The sequence below is a fragment of the Dipodomys merriami genome, unplaced genomic scaffold (genome assembly GCF_024711535.1).
Source record: "Dipodomys merriami isolate MVZ:Mamm:240054 unplaced genomic scaffold, mDipMer1.0.p SCAF_807, whole genome shotgun sequence".
Taxonomy (NCBI): domain Eukaryota; kingdom Metazoa; phylum Chordata; class Mammalia; order Rodentia; family Heteromyidae; genus Dipodomys; species Dipodomys merriami.
The window spans coordinates 3,087-20,634 of record NW_027206410.1 but is presented as its reverse complement, the minus strand read 5'-3'; the positions used below and the strand labels follow the sequence as shown (position 1 = coordinate 20,634).

The window sequence follows — 17,548 nt, the reverse complement described above, 5'->3', positions numbered from 1 at the left end:
TTTTTTTTAATGAGTTTCAAATAATTGTGGAAAATTCTTTCATATACAAATAGATCCTGTGGAGATTTTAGCTAGAAAAATTTTCTATGTGTTTCATTATTTTATTTTTTGTCGGTCATGGGGCAAAAAAAAAGAAACTTTGCCACTTTAGCGGGGAGGGGGGGAGGGAGGAGGAAATGGGAAGGTATGGGAAGGGGAAACAAAGGAGGAGCAACAATGCTTGATAAGAAATGTACTCATTTCCTTGCCCATGTAATTGTAATCCCTCTGTGTGGTATTTTCACAATAAAAAACAATAATAAAAAATTGCTATGTGTTCTGGTATATAGGTATAATACTGTCTTCTTTGGAGGCCAAAGTAGGAAGATTTCTTGTTCAAGTCCAGCCCTAGTAGATTAGCAGAACTATATAACCCCCAAGTATAAACAAAAGGGGTTGTGGACATAACTCAAATACTATAGCACCTACGTAGCATGCACAGGCTTTGATTCAATCTTCAGGGGAAACAAAAGTGAAAAGGAAGAGAAAAAATCCTGAATTATCAAAGTTGATACTGTGCAGATATTTCTAGATAACCATTTAGCCATCAAAACTATACAGGAATTTTTAGAAAGAGATAAGAATTTCAACAAATTGCAATTGCAGCAAACATGGCTTATTTATCTTATTTATATTATGGTGGGAATAATAGGCAATTAGAATGAATATGAGAGCTTCAGAAGAAATTGGCAATTTATCGAGGAAGAATGTCAAGCATTGCTTTGAGACACTAAAAATGGAAGCAGCAGGTCAGATTTCAGACATATTTGCAGCTGAACTGGGATGTAGACCAGCCCTGCCCTTACTACAGTCCCCTGAAAAAATTTTTGCCAACCTCTGCTATCCTTCTGGGCTGTAAAGCCATTCTCCTAACCTGCTCAGAGACAGGGGCTTCACCCCAACCAACGTCTTACAAAACAGTTCACCTTTTGCCAGCCCCAATCAAAAGTCCTGACAAATAAGCAATGGAATTCCCATCTCTCCTTCGTGTTTTTGAGCTAAAATTCTGCAGCCATATTTTAAGAATGTATTTTCAAGATTGTTTGAATTCGTGTTTCCTGGATGGGAAACTGGAATAGCCCCAAATGCATCTATTTTTATTTGTTTCCCACTCTGCTGATGTTGTACTCACTTGACACCATGGAAATCATTGTGGGTAACCCTTGAAGTTGAGCTAATTTTTCAAGGCCCCTGGGCAGTGGGATAGATCACCCTCTCAGATTAGCTATTACAACCAGTGATTAAAGTGTAACCTGGTCTTTCAGAAATAACAGAAATTCTGCCACGTTTTTCAGTTCTGTTAAATGTGGTGGACAGAGCTAACCCTGAATGCTGGCTGCATGTTGGGTTGCCATAGAAGCAAGCAGCATCCTTGGCCACTTGTTCCACAGAGAAGCTCCTCCCTGTGCCAGCTTAATAAAGCAGAAAGTACCTTTCTTTGTTGCTGACATAGCTATCTCTGCCCTCCCCAAGATAGCTGAACAATAGAAGGGGTATCTCACTAATATGTGGCATGGAAAATACAGGCAACAAAGTGATGGACTTAGCTGTGTCCATCGCTGGCCTTAATGACCCTAGGGGATAGGTGAGATTTTACATTAGACAAGATCATCAGTAATGCCAGTGGGAGATTCTTGTCTAAGCATTGGGAATAGCTCTCAGTGTTTCTTTTGCCTACATTAAAGGCTGCTTAATGCACTAGAGCTTGTCTTGGAAAAGACACTGAAAGGAAAAACATAGGGGATCGAAAGGGCCACAGAGACACAGAGTTGTCCTAGCCCCTTGTTAGGGATCTTAGAAGAGGAGGTGCACACATGTGGAAGCCCTCAATTTAAGCCTCACTTGATTTGTGAAATAAAATCATTCACTGAGTTGATGTGCCTCCTGAATTCTGCCTACCTGCATGTTTCCCTTTACAATTCACCCAAATGCCAAGGATGATACAGTACACTGTACTCAACACTCTTTAAATAAACTGAGGCTCAGGGATATGAGCCTGAGTTCCTTGGTAAGCAGCAATGCTGGCACTTGGATCTATGACTCCAGCTGTGAACCTACACTTCATTTGTCTTTTCTGACCTTGAAATAAAATTCTCTTTTCCTGCCTGCCAGCTAACTAGCTCCATGCTCAGTGCCCACTTCCCTATACTCCAGTTCTATCTAGAGAATAAAATACTCAAAGTCAACTATCTTCCACACTGATGTGTCTCTGCTTACCAGGAATCAATGCCTGGGGTGCTGGTATGGCAGCAGAGGACAGCCTCCTTCTGCCTTCCTTATTTCATGCAAGTTTCTTTGTATATACTATCTCTCTTGTAACGCAAGGCTCTGGTGGAGCAGTGTTGCTAATGGGGCAAGATAGAAATCCTAGAAGGTGGAGTTCTCTTTTAATTTTAAATTCCTTAATTCTCAGTTGTCTTACTTTCTGAGGTATAACATATAAGCAAGGGGACAAAGAAATATGCTTTTAGCAAATATCAGAAGAGTTCTCTGTGTCTATTAGAATTGTTGTTTTTGTTGATCATAGAGTTTGAACTTAGGGTCCAGGCACTGTCCCTGGGCTTTTTTGCTCAAGACTAGAGCCCTACCACATTGAGCCAAATTTCCACTTCCAGTTTTCTGGTGGTTAATTGGAGATAAGAGTCTCACAGACTTTCCTGCCAGGGCTGGATTTGAACCACAGTTCTCAGATTTCAGCCTCCTGAGTAACAAGTATTACAGTCGTGGGCCACCAGCACCTGGCAGAAATTTTTTCTTTTTTCTTTTTTTAAATACTGTGAGATTTGCAGAGAAAGCAAGAAATTAGAATCTATTGTTGGGAGAGCAAATTAATTAAATGTTTTGTGGACAGCTTGACAAAGTACATTAAGTAATGAAATATGCCTCATCTTTGACCCAGCTAAATACATCTGAATATTCCTCAAAATAAGTCACAGAGAGAGGAAGATATTCTGGGCAAGCATGCCTCAGCACCATATGTCCGTCCTAGGCAAGGTCTGGAAAAATAACCTAGGTGATAAAATTATTACTGCATGTATTCAACTAACTGGAAAGCAATTCTTAAAATACTACATGCCTATTGAAAGGAAAAGGTATTCTTGACACAGGAAGCAAAACAAAAACAAAGTGTTAAAAATAATAGAGTTATCTTGGGGTTCATTTCGCCTAGCATCATCTTTTCTGACCATCTCTGCTTGTCTCATATGTCTATAGTTCTAGCTATTCTGGAACCTAAAGCCAGAAGCTCACTTGAACTCTAGTTCAGGGCTCACCTAAGCAACATATTGAGATACTGTCTAAACACAAATAGCTGTCTTCATCTAACCAGACCATGCTCAAGAAATTATGTAGTCCCAAATGTTTGTATAAAGTACACTTAGGAAGAAGAGGTTCAGGTGTACCTTCACATACAAGGGTGACAGATAGGTAATGACAAATATTTAAGGCTTGAAGACAGAATTTTTATTGTGTTCACTATAAATGTTGTATTTGAACAGATCAGACAGACAGATAGAATTGTGTCCATTCATTGAGCCTAAATCAGAATAAAACATACTTAATCGAATCCATTACATGTTACCACAAATTATAAGGCAGCTATCCAACCTGGGTCCTTGCATCCAGCATAAGGAGAATTCAGGTAAGAAGAAAACATATGTAAAGATGATCGAAGGGTTTAGTAGAAGAGAAAAATAACAAAGAGCACATATTATAGACACACCACAGAGAAAAGGGCAATTCGGCCCAGGTCAGCCATCTTGGCCATTTTCCTCATTACAGAGATTGGTCTTGGGTTAAATAGGGAGAATTGTAGACCTTGAAGATGGCTTTCTGATTGGTGGCTATCCTTTCTGTTTCTTGTAATGTTATGACTTCAAAGATTTATTGCCCCATCCTTATGTACTCAACATTTTGAGCATACTCTTTATTCTTCTGTAGCCCTCTTCGCCCATATCCATGTCAGCTAGCTTTGGTTTAGCAGCTGATCATGCCATCTGCCAGTTCTATAGACCACATGTTCTGATTGACTACTTTGCACTAACTCACACTAGAATTACTCTGATTTAAAAAAATATGCCATGTTATACATGCATCTGAACAACATGTGGTAGCACATAGTACATTATGTATCAGGTAAAAATAGGGAATAAACATTTTCAGAACAAATACTGTAGTATATTCCCTAAAGTATTAAGTACTACAATTGTTTTATTGAAATGTATAATCATACGTAACTGGTATTTTTGTCAATAAACCTGCTTTTATTTAGGAGGTAGTATGTACAGAAATAGCTCTTAGACATAATATTAAGTTATCGTAAAAACAACTCCACTTCCATTTCTATTCAAGATGGGTAATTTAGGTATCAATTCCCTCACTTTCTAGAGCAATGAGTTCTCTTCTTCATAGGCAGAACACAGATTCTGATAGCCTTCTTGCTTTAGAGCTGGCCCTGACATCACCCTGACACACTGGCATGGCTTTTTCTTCCCACCAGGTTTCTATCAGATAGGGAAGCTTTATGGTTGCACACTGAAGACTGACCACCCCAATCTCCAGTCCATGTCTCCCAACTTGAGATAGGATATTCCTTACAGTACCTGAAGTCCATTAGTCCATTAGTCCATTATCTATCTATCTATCTATCTATCTATCTATCTATCTATCTATCTATCTATCTATCTATCTATCTATCTATCTATCTATCTATCTATCTATCTATCTATCTATCTATCTATCTATCTATCTATCTATCTATCTATCTATCTATCTATCTGTCTGTCTATCTGTCTATCTGTCTATCTGTCTATCTGTCTATCTATCTGTCTATCTGTCCATCTATCTATCTATCTATCTATCTATCTATCTATCTATCTATCTATCTATCTATCTATCTATCTATCTATCTATCTATCTATCTATCTATCTATCTATCTATCTATCTATCTATCTATCTTTCTGTCTGTCTGTCTGTCTATCTATGCTCTATTTTGTGTGCCAGTACTGGAGTTTGAACAGAAAGCCTCATGCTCTTCCTTAGCTGTTTTTGTTCAAGGTTGTCAGCCTCCCATTTTAGCCACACTTCTGCTTCCAATTTTTTGCTGGTTAATTAAATATAAGAGGCTATGGACTTTCCTGCCCAGGGTGGCTTTGAAACACAATCCTCAGATCTCATCCTTCCAAGTAGCTAGGATTACAAATGTGAGCCACCCCTGGGTGACTTCTTATCTTCATACACCTCCTATGGTTTGTGTCATCACCCAAAGGGCTTCTAGCCATAGAAAGCTTACCCATTCTGTCCATGGTTTCAAGATGGAGGCAGCCAAAACTGACAGTCTCAAAGCCTGTGATTTCATCCCACTAGACCCTACCGAAGCCTTCACCACATGAGGCATCTCCCTGCCATGTTCTAGCTCCAATCTTTTTATATCCTTTCTCCCTTTTCTCACCTTCTACCCAGACATGCATAATCTCATCATTACCTTGGAACTAGTCATCTATCCATCCCATTCCTGGCATTTGAAGAACCCCTGGATTCCAGTAGCTCAAGCCTGTATTCCTAGCAACTCAGGAGTCTGAGATCTGAGGATTGTGGGTCAAAGTCAGCTTAGTAAGAGTGAAGCCCACGAGAACCTTACCTTCACTTAACTACTAGAAGTTGAGCTGTGGTTCAAGTGACAGAACACGCTAGCATTAAGTAATAAAGTTCAGGGACCATGTACAGGCCCAGGTCTGTTGTGCATGTACACAAATACGCATGAAAACACATAATGTAATCTGGTTTTATTGTTTGGTGTTTGAATAAGGCTACTTGTTTACAACCTTAGGAAAGAGCACATTTCAGTTGCTTTTTCTACAGTGAACTTGGATGTAAGTCCTGTGTTGTCCTCAAACCCCTGAGTTTCAACAACTGAATATTACAAGTACTGGGATGTTATGCCTGAATGAAATCAACTGATGGTTGAGTCTGCCTTTGCCAGCTGACACTGTCCACAGGGTACTTCTAGTCTTTAGACACTTCCTATGGAAGTGACTGTCCCTTGTAATGTAAAGACTTTTCAGCGGGGGGGGGGGGGGAGGGTGTTGGGCTGGTAGGGATGGTAAGGGGAAAAAAGGAGGCAACAATGCTTAATAAGAAATGTACTCATTACCTTGTTCATGTAATTGTAACCCCTCTGTACAATGTTTTCACAATAAAACTTACTAATAATAAATCAAACAAACAAAAAAGACTTTTCTGCCCCCTGGCTCCTGAAACCTCCTCTGAAGTTTTCTTCCTCCTGTTGTCAGGATTCAGCTCATGTGTGCTCCTCTCCAAAAGGCTGAGCAAGCTTTCTTGGAAGATGCATTCTGTCTCTAGGGAGAATGAGACATAATACCTCTTTGGGCAGTAACTCAGGTTTCTGCCCAATCCCATCTGCCAGGATTTTGACTGGGCACTCAGAGCTGCAGCTAATATGGAATGAATGAAAAAGACAACAGTGAAAAAGAAGACCTCCCAAAAGAGCTTAGAGAAAGAGTCATAGATTGGAAATTGCTTGGAATATGGTCTTCCCTCCATGAGGCCTCTCCATTTACTAGCTAGCATTCCTGGGCTGGAGTGCCTCTTTGTGGCTCCACCCTTGGTCATGTATACAATTCCTATATTGCCAATGTAACATCAAAAGCTGATGTTCCCAGGGACATTGGAGGGGACAGCAAGAGGTAGCTACCTATTACTTACACACAAACTACTTAGGCTGTCTAAAGAAATGAAGTCTGGTCATTTGTAGCATTGTGTTGGCAAATTCACCATCTATGGATGGGAGTGCACCTTAATCCTAGTGGAGCTAGAAGAGTCATACAAACGGATTACCCTGAAGCTTTGAGCAGAGCTAGCTGTTGCTGCTGGCTTCTCGACTATTTTGTCTTTGAAATACCAAGAAATTGATGAAAACATCAGCACATCAAAGCAATTCTCAGTGTTCTTTTGTCACAAGAGTTCCAAAATAAGTTTCCAGCAATAGTTTTGCAAAAGCTTTGGCTGCTCTGTCCCCAGGAGAGACGTCACCTGCCCAAAGTGCCTATTGGACCTGGACATCATCTTAGAAACCAGCTCATCTGGGCTTGTTTGAGGGCTCTCGAGGTAGAGGCGGGGGTGGGAAGTTGATATCCCCAGACCTTATGTCTTTTATCGAGGCATTATCTCTTATTATAATGGTCTCTTTTCTTTTCAGTGAATATCAAGTGTTGTCCTGAATACTGGGTACAAAGCTGTGAACAGAATGAGGTACTTTCATCATGGGGCTTATTTATTGCTGCACAGCCTAATGCATCATAAATAAGTGGAGATTATGCAGAATATTATGAGAAAAAGGCATGGTAAGGAAAGCCAAACTGTATGATTTCACAATTGAGGGATGTGTAGCTTATACACAAAGCCCAAAAAACAAACAGCTTTAATGTTGTTTCTCTTTTTTTTTTTTTTTTTGGTGGTAGTAGGGCTTGAACTTTGGGATTGGGCGTTGTCCTTGTGCTCTTCAGCTGAGGTCGAGAACTCTATTTGGTTTTCTGGTGATTATTTGGAGATAAGAATCACAGGGAGGGCTGGGAAGGTGGCTCAGTGGTAGAGAGCTCTCCTTGCATGCTTGAGGCCCTGGGTTCGATTCTTCAGCACCACATAAGCAGAAAAAAAAGCCAGAAGTGGCGCTGTGGCTCAAGTGGTAGAGTGCTAGCCTTGAGCTGAAGAGCTGAGGGACAGCACCCAGGCCCAGAGTTCAGGCCCCACCACCCGACCCCCACGCCAAAATAAAAAAGAATTGCAGGGAGTTTCCTGCCCATGTTGGTTTTGAATCGTGATCCTCAGATCAGCCTCCTCAGTAGCTAGGTTTACAGGTGTGAACCACTGGTGCCTGGCTAATGTTGCTTCTTACTTGCTCACCTTTGGTGCCAACGACCTCCATGAGTCAAATCTCGAAGTGTCAAATTGAGAACTATCTTGTTCTTTGAGAAGTTATAGGGAAATAAAAAATTCAGAGATATATGCCACAGGTTAGGGAGTCAAAGTTGGATTTGAATGTTTTGTCTCCCTTTGGGTGAATGCTTCCTCTTCAAAGATTTAACACTTTTCTCAAAAACAAAACCAAAAAATATGGGATGGATATACTTAAGCCATATCTTGTCTTGAAAGCCTTCTTGTTTTGAAATTATTTTAAACTCAAAGAAGAGTTGCAAAGAGTAGTGAGAGTTCCCACATACTTCTTCACTGCTTTTTTATTATGAACATACTATTAACATCTTATATAACCACTCTCATTTACTGATTCTAAGACATTCACATTTGCACAATATTTTCAAGCTCCAGATGTTATTTGAATTGTATCATATCCCTCTCTAATGTCTTTGTGTATGTGTTCTTGTATTAAAGTACTGATGGCCACAAAAAGGGGTCAGAAATCATTTTTTCCTTACCTGAAAAGGAAGAGGCATGGGACATAGTTCTAACAGTGTGTAAGTGTGGAGACTGCACATTTTGGAAATGGTTACAAGCCTTATTAAAAGAACTATCTAGTTAATAAAAGTTGTCACCCTGGTCAATTGTCCTGGGCCACTGCCTCAAATGTTGCCTTAAAAACCAGCTGGACACCCGCCTATCAAGCCTATGCCACATATCCTTAACCAGTCTTAGTAGAAATTTGCAGCCCAGAAAAATGTGTGATAACCCTTTTGAGTCGGTGTGGGACCCTGCTGCTGCTTCTACCCACCCTTCTGGATAAAGTTCAAGGACGGCCTTATAGTCATCTGGAAGGAAATCTATGTTGTCATCCTGACCATGTTGACCATAGTGACAGTGGACTGGACTCCTGCCTGACTCCATCACCTCTGACTGCTTCCCAGTGGAAAGCTGCTTTGGATCTGCTGAAACTGAGTCTGTGGTATATTATTTCAGTGATATCCAGTAACTCTCTCTATTCCCACAGTAGATATTGAGGGCAAGGATGATATCACTGGCTTGCCTCAGGCACTTCAAGGATTAGGAAACTAGAAATCCACTCTACAATCAAATCCTTGCTTGGTTTGGGTGTGGTAAAAGGCCGCTTCCAAAAATAGCTATAAAGGAGAGATCTTTATCAATGGAGGTAGTAGGAGGAATGAAACTCACCCCTGCTATTAGAATTAAAAATTTAACAAAATTCTCCACCCAAGGGATGCCTTGAGGCATTTCTGATAACCTGGTTCCTCAAGCCAAAGAAGCAAAATGGGCCCAAAAGCCACAAAGAAACTCAGGGAAAGAAAGAGTGTAGTAAAGAAAGCCTTAGAAAGGAATTGAAAAAAAATCTCATCTGGATTAAAAAAAAAAGATATAAAAATAAGGATTGTCTTAAAATGTTTGTCACAGTGAAAAGGGGAAGAAGACAAACCCCAGAAAGTTTAAGTATGTAACAAATGGTAGGAGTATGTCTTAAAAATGAAGCTTATGAGTAAGTTGGTATGAAATTAAACTAGCTTTCATATACATAGAGTCATGATGGGTGAATTGATGTGGAACTATTCTTTATGTTTATCTGTATGGTAGGGAGGAAGGATATACCCACTTCAATCTAGATGCTGGTTTAGCTAATTAGAGCAGCCAGGTAGACTCGTTGTGAGAGGGGATTCTCTTAAATTTACCATGACTGAATGACTCCTTCCCTTTGCCCTTTTGCGCTCCCATTGCATTGTCTATTCCAAAGGGTTTATGCCCTGTGAAATGATGTTTGGCAGACCATCCTTCTTGTATCCTCGCTTAAAAACTGCAATGTTGACATAGATGACTGCTCCAGTCTTTACAGGCACTGCAGACTGTTCAACAGGAACTCCATTCCCAATTTCAGGCACTCCTGCAGGCAGCCCCTGTAGTTGGACCTAATTACTGATCATGAGACACTGTGTGGGTCATATGACATAAAAAAAACTAACTATCCTCAGTGGAAAGGACCTTATACTGCTATCCTAACAGCTCCAACCACTGTCAAGGTGAATGGGATCTGGTCCTGGATCCACGCTTCACCACTTAATGTGGCCCTGCTACCAGAAGAGACAAATGGATGGACCCTGAAAAGCCTCTCAAGCTAAGACTTATCTCATCATAATTTTTCATTTATGCTTCTGTGCTCTAAATGATGTTAACTACCACTGGCAGTTTAAAATCAGAGACAAGGGGACAGTTTTCTTACTTCTGCTATTGTAATGTCCCTGATTGTAGCAATTTAATTTTACCAACCAACTCAACTTGTGGAATATGACAAACTGCTTCAGGTATCTTGATGTCACACCCCTTCTCCTACTATGTTCTGGTGCAATGGAAGCCTATGGTCATACATTAATCCAACCTTGGCCTCTTGGATTTTGATAACAGCAGTTCCCCAATTAAATCTTTATACCAAAAGTGAAAATTTTCAGAGATTGTTATGCCACCTCTTAACCAAGAGGACAGATTTTATTCCTATAATGTTAGGGGTGAGTCTGGTTACCTCTGTTGGAGGAGCAGCTTTTGCTGGAGGTGCTGTAAGACATAGTTTAAAACTTGCTCAAGAATTTGAGGAGAGGGTAGATGAGGATACTCATGCCTCTTCAGTGTCTCTGGCATGCATACAAAGACAACTGAACTCTCTAGCGGGGGTGGCCTTGCAGAATCATACGGCACTAGACCTTCTCACAGCTTCCAAAGAGGGAACCTATGTTTTTCTAAGGGAAGAGTGCTGATACTGTGTAAATGAATCACGGCTGGAGAAGAAAACATAAAGGTTGTAGGTAAACTGTGTGAAGGACTCCACCAGCATCCATCTGCTAAACTAGATCTAGTATGGGTTCAAAGCCTTTTGGCCTGGTGGCTAGTATCCCTAGCCACCAGCAATTATACTATTTCTTCTACTTGTTATTACTGGTTCCTGTGTGGTTAAGTCTTTGATATCACTTATAGAAAAAATAATTGGGACTGTCAAGCTGATGGCCCTTCAGGCCCAGTACAGCCTCCTGAGTCAGGAAAAAGAGTCAAGAATTTGACTCAGTTACAAAAAGAAAGGGGAATGTAAGGATCTCTTAGGATTAAAGACCCCAAGACCAAGCAATGACACTGAGTCAGAATATTAACCTCTTATGGGGAACTGAGGAATGCAATAATCTCTTGCTTGAAACTGAGGAATGAAATAACAGGAAATTGCCATTGTAAAAGTCCCTTGTTTGGAAAAAAAAGTTGATGTTATCATACTAATAGAACTTTGCAGCTTGTACCTGCTTGTGTTTTTTGCCTTCATTAGCCTAGGCTGTGTTCATGTTTAGGGTCATAGTGTTAGCTCCCAAGTCTACACTGTGTCCCTGGCAGGACAACTTCTGTAACACCTAACAAACTTCTTTAATCTCTAAGCCCGCTTTGATGGACTCATTCTCAGACCCTGTAAGAATTGAAATAACAGTGATTAAGTTGTCTTAGACACTAATGAGGGGAATTTGTTTTAAGGATATCTCAGGTAACCTCAAAGTAAGAATAGAGTAGGATCAGACCTAAAATCTAGAAGTAGCCATGAACATCCATTGGCAACCTGGGAATGATTGTCTCCTGAACCCACATTCCTGTTTCAGCATTCTCACTGTTAAGAAAATGGAGGAAAACAGAAAAGGAATAGGCCAGACTCAATGATCAACAGGTGGGGACTGTTTATTGCCAGCAAGGTGCATAGACCTTTCAGGTTTGGAGGTTGTTTGAGGGACTATATTTTGGATGGACTTATATAGGGCTTGTTTTCACAAAGAAGCAGAAAATAAAAAGTGGCTTATGCTCTCTTAGGCCACAAGGAGACTTCCTTGACCAGGCCCACAAGTTGAATGTTCTACACTGGATGAAGGGCTATTGTCCCCTGGGGACCAAGTGTTATATCCTTGGCCAGGCACTGATTGGAACCTGCCTGCTGACAGGCATGTGGCCACGCTTGTTTTCTTGTACCTGGTGTCTTGCTTGAGCTGGAGGAATTAGGCAGGAATCAATCTTTCACTCACTGTAACAAATTTTTCAAGCCAAATTGCACAGATTCCAGCCTGTTACCTTTCCTGCAGCAGAATGTGGGGACATCAGGTTATACAGTGCTGTGGCGTTTTAGTGAGAGCAATGAAAAGAGTCCCCAGTATGTGACTTCTGTTAGAGTCATCGGAACTCTTGAACAGAAAAGTGTTGGTAGCTAGTTGTGATTCAGCTAGCTGCAGAAGGTCTCTGGCATCTCTAAAGGAGAACTGGGTCTCTCTGTTGACTGCTACTGGCAGGTAAGAATGTTACTGTAACAGAATAGAGTTCTAATGCCTGTTCCCAGAGCTAGGGCTGGCTCTGATTAGTAGAACCAAAGGACGAGGCTTGGGAGTGGTAGAGGCTGGTGGTCAAATGAATCTAGCTGCTCAGCAGAAAATGGAATATGAATTTTACTAAGAAATACTGGAGCATCTCTTACTCATGAGATACCCTCAAATCAGGCTTTCACTGAGCTGGATGCAGAGCAAAACAAGCACAAAGCCACTGGTAACAACCAAAAACCAGCCCTGCTTCTATTCCCTGCAAACATTCTCCAGGAAATATTGCCACACCATGCAGAACAATTCCTACCAGATCTGCTGAGTTTCTGCTAGGCCCAAAAGTCGGGTTCCCTTTCCATTTTACTTTTCATTTTCAGTCTTTTTCTCTTGCTTGTTTTTCTATGAGATCTTCTTTTATTTGTATTTATACACACACACACACACACACACACACACACACACACACGCATTTGTGAAAATACCTTACAGAGAAGTTACAATTACATGAGTACATGAGCAAGGTAATGAGTACATTTCTTATTAGGGATGGTAAGAGGAAACAAAGTGGGAGGCAACAATGCTTGATAAGAAATGTACCCATTACCTTTTATTTGTATTCTGTGACAAGTGATCTGAATTTTCCCTGTTACTGCTTCCAGCACATGCTGCCCTAGGTCCAATTGAACACTCTACCACAATGCCTGGACCTCTGCTGTAACAGCTTCACCTAGTCCTATAATTGAATCCCAGGAGGCTGGGAATATGGCTCAGTGATAGAATGCTTCCCTAGCATGCATGAATTCATGGGTTCGATTCCTCAGCAACACATAAGCAGAAAACACCAGAAGTGGTGCTGTGGCTCAAGTGGTACAGTGCTAGCCTTGAGTAAAAGAAGTTCAGGGGCAGTGCAAAGGCCCTGAGTTCAAGCCCCAGGACTGGCACAAAAAAGGAAAAAGAATTGAACCCCAGGGCTTCCGATGTCACATTTACAAGGCATGTTTTCTTCCTACATTGTCTGTCATGTGTATCTACAGCTTTCTCTAACAAAGGTTTTTCATTGAAACTACAGTTGCTTACATCTTAGCCTTAGGATCTGATATAGGGATTGATCTCTGGGCAACAGGGCTGGTTGAAATGCAAGACATTTCCTTAGCACAATTCAAGGGCCTACTCTACTTGTTTTAATGTTCTGGGAAAGTTTTCTTTTTTTTTTTTTTTTTTTTTTGGGTCCAGTCGTGGGGCCTGAACTCTGGGCCTGGGCACTGTCCCTCAGCTCTTCAGCTCAAGGCTAGCACTCTACCACTTAAGCCACAGCGCCCCTTCCGGGGTTTTCTTTTTGTTTATGTGGTGCTGAGGAATCAAACCCAGGCCCTCGAGCATGCAAGGCAAGCGCTCTACCACTGAGCCACCTTCCCAGCCCCTGGGAAAGTTTTGTAAAGCAGTTTTGAAAGTTTGAAACAAGAAAGCACCAAGCTCATGGCTGGTCTCATTAACTATTGGGTGAAAACTCCAGAAAAGTGGTGGGAGGTGGGGATGTCTTCCTGCTTGGCCCATAGTAGCATGGCATGCAGCTCTTCTGCAATCAAGCATATTTCTACTGATCATATGTGGACATGGCCAGCTCATCCTGGTACTCTCCAGGTAGTATTTCTTAGGCACCAGGAACTCCATGTAATGAAGTTCAGGGAGTTTACACAGTGCAGAGAAGAGGCGCTTGAGGGTGCAGGCTCACAGCAGGTTAGCAAGGAACTTGAGCTCCTAGAGATAGAGGCAGGAACACAGGCCCAGGATCATCATGACCACATAGCTATGGGTAATAGCACACTCCACTGGGGTCCACACCCGCACTATCTGGGCAACCTGTTGCCGGAGCTTGAGGAAAGTAGAGGGATATAAATGAAGCAGATTGTGTCTACTGAGGTGCAACACATCCAGCTGGGCAGCATGGATACAGTCTGCCAAGAAGTTCATGTCCACATGGTTCAGAGCACAATTGGCCAGGTCCAGCATTCTCAATCATGTCCTGAACGGGCTGTAGAACATGGAATAATCAGCACTAATCAGGGGAGTTCCATGTGAGCAACAATGGATGTGAGCAATCCATCTGCTTGTCTGTCACAGAGAACAAAGACTACACCTTGCAGGGCAAGTCTTGTTCTTACCTGACTGCATGCAGTCTATGAAAATAGTTTGTGACACATGATGCTACATGAAATGCAAATGTCTGTGTCCATAAATATGGTTCACTGGGATGCAGGCTGGCTCCCTTGCTTTCAGACAGTCTACAGCTGCTGGGCTTGCTGTGTGGTTCAGAATTAACCTGAACCAACGAAACCTTTGTCTTCATCTCACCTAAATGGCAGATTTTATCAACAACCATTTTCATATGAAAGGAGTTATGTACATGATCCTGGAGAGAACATCCACTCTGAGAGCTTGCTACAGAGGAAATGAGGCATTAGTAAGAAAAAAGAGCCATTACTCTAACAATAGAAGAATCCATTACTATAGAGCCAGGAAGGGAAAGCCAGACATCCCCAACTGAGGCACCATATCCACAATCCAATAATTCTGATTTAGATAGTGTTGGCAGCAAGCATCAGCAAAGGGGCAGCTGGGCCCTGTCTCTGACTGAGTCCCTCACTGTCTGTGCATGCCCCTCTTGATATCATAACTGCAAATGGGTGAAACTATTAGCTAAGACCTTATGATAATCCTGCTTATGGAGGAGGCCAGGCATTCCCCCAATTCTCATGAATGATCTTGGGTTAATATCTGCTCAGAAAGGCCAGGGTGACACTGCAGTCCCACAGTCAGCTGACAACAACCTCATGTCACCCAGCTGAGCCAGATTTCTATACCTGACCTGAGATAATGCCAGTCACACAGTGTTGGGAACTTTTTTGCACCACAATAGACAGCTACAGGAGTCACTATAGTTAGCTTTGCCTTATAAAGCAACATTCTAGACCCATTAGTTAGCATGTTCTTTTCACAGAGACCTCTCCCTCTCCCTTCCCCCTCCCCCTTTCCCTCTCTGTCCTGCTCTTCTTGCTTTCCCCCACTCTTCCTCCTATCTATGCTAGGGATTACAGCCAGGGTTTTTCATGTGCTGGTCAAACACTGTAGCATCAAGGCACATTTTAGCCCTCATTTTTCTTTCTTTCTTTTTTCTTTCTTTTTTTTCTTTCTTTTTTTTTCTATCTTTCTTTCTTTCTTTCTTTCTTTCTTTCTTTCTTTCTTTCTTTCTTTCTTTCTTTCTTTCTTTCTTTCTTTCTTTCTTCCTCTCTCTCTCTCTCTCTCTCTCTCTCTCTCTCTCTCTCTCTCTCTCTCTCTCTCTCTCTCTCTCTCTCTCTTTGTCTGTCTCTTTCTCTCTTTCTTTTCTTATTTTGAAGACCAAGACACCATTCAAACTCAGTATCTGATGCTTTTGCTCACTGGCTGGTACTCTAATATTTGAGCTACACCTCCAGACCTTGTTTTTTGAGGCAGTCTCCCCATGTTATCCATGCTGGACTTGAACTCACTTTCCTTCTTCCTCAGGCTTCTGAGTGTTGGGATTGCAAGCCTGGTTTTGATGCCTACCTTACACATTGTCTCTTTCTAACTAGAAGCAGTCCCCTGAGGTCCCTCACTATTCTGGATCACTCCTGGTCCTCCAACTTCTTTATTTCTCTTTTGTGCTCTCTTATGTGCAGCTCCAGAGAGCATTGAGCTTGGGGCTTTGTGAATAAGCTGTTCTTCTACCTATCACTCAGTGCCCCTACAGCCTGTGAAGCCAATGACCAGAGTGCTTGACCCATCCCTCCTCCTTTCAGTATCTGAGATTCACCCTAGGAGAATCTGGATCTTCCCTGTCAGCATGGAGAGGGCCACACTCAGCTCTATCAGGTAAGTCATGTGACTGAGCTCTCAGGAGATGGAGCCAAGGAGGCAGTCTTCATGCTTAGAAGTTGGGACAGAAGTGAAGGGTGTGTCAAAGGCCTTAATGGGGAGGATGAGTGAAGTCAGACGAGGGAATCCCACCTGGGCTAACAACTGCTGCACATGCCAGCATGTAGCCGCACATTGTGGGCAACTTCCAGCTTGCACAGCTAACCTGTCCTGGCTAGGCCTAACACCTGCAGAAGCTACCCAGGGCTCAAGCTGTCTTCCCTGAATGAGGGGCAGTGCATTTGCAGAGCAGCCATACCTGCTGATTCCAGGGCCTGCACCACTATCTCAAAGTTGCCTTCAATGGGCTGGGAAGGTGGCTCGGTGGTAGAGCGCTTGCCTTGCATGCCTGAGGCCCTGAGTTCGATTCCTCAGCACCACATAAGCAAAAGGAAAAAAGCCGAAAGTGGCGCTGTGGCTCAAGTGGTAGAGCGCTAGCCTTGAGCTGAAGAGCTGAGGGACAGTGCCCAGGCCCAGAAGGGCCCCACGACCGGACGCCCCCCCCCAAAAAAAGTTGCCTTCAATGACAAAGAAATAAATGAGGACTTCAATAGGTCACCTAACTGCACAGGGCTCTGCCTGTAGTTGGTAGCATATTCTAGCCAGGAGCTCAGTGTGGCTCCATATTCCCAGAGCCCTTCCACAAAGGCATTGCTGTACCTGCACATCCCGGATACCCATAAGGTCAGATCTCTGCAGCTGATAATCCTTTTAAAGAATTATTTAAGAAAGATTTTTCCTTTGTTTTATTTAGAAAAGAATATTTTAAAGGTTCATTCCCTGGAAAACACTTCCCCAGTTTTAAATGCCAAGACAAATAGTTGGGTTCCACATGAGAGTGCCATTAAGATACTAGAACTCTATGTACTTTTCAGGGATACAATGAATTTTGGGATGACTCAATGTTTTAGGTATCCATGATTCTAACACTAGATACATTTCTACTTTCTCAATACACTGAGAAGAGATTTTGATTCCAAGAGACTTTGAAAAATAGTATGAAGTCTTTCATAACTCCGCATCAACTCTTCATTTTATGAACTTATTTTCCTAATATATAGTTAATTATTTTCTCCAAAGTCACAAAATCATTTTTTGAAGATTTTCTAATATGGATAAAGCTTTGAGACTGAAAGGTCAATATAATCCTTTTTGTCTACTATAATCAAGAATCTCTTAAAATTATTGTTGAATGTTAAATTCCTCCAAAGCCTATACTTGAATGGAATCGCTTCTATCTTGAGGGTATGAATTGTGTGTGCTTGGGAAAAATTCC

At 41.8% G+C, this 17,548-nt stretch overlaps 1 pseudogene; it reads right to left on the bottom strand.

Moving 5' to 3' along the window:
• LOC138819649 (leucine-rich repeat-containing protein 14B-like) overlaps positions 1-16,980 on the bottom strand; it is a 50,645-nt pseudogene extending 33,665 nt beyond the window's left edge.
• Positions 16,981-17,548: the final 568 nt, after the last annotated feature.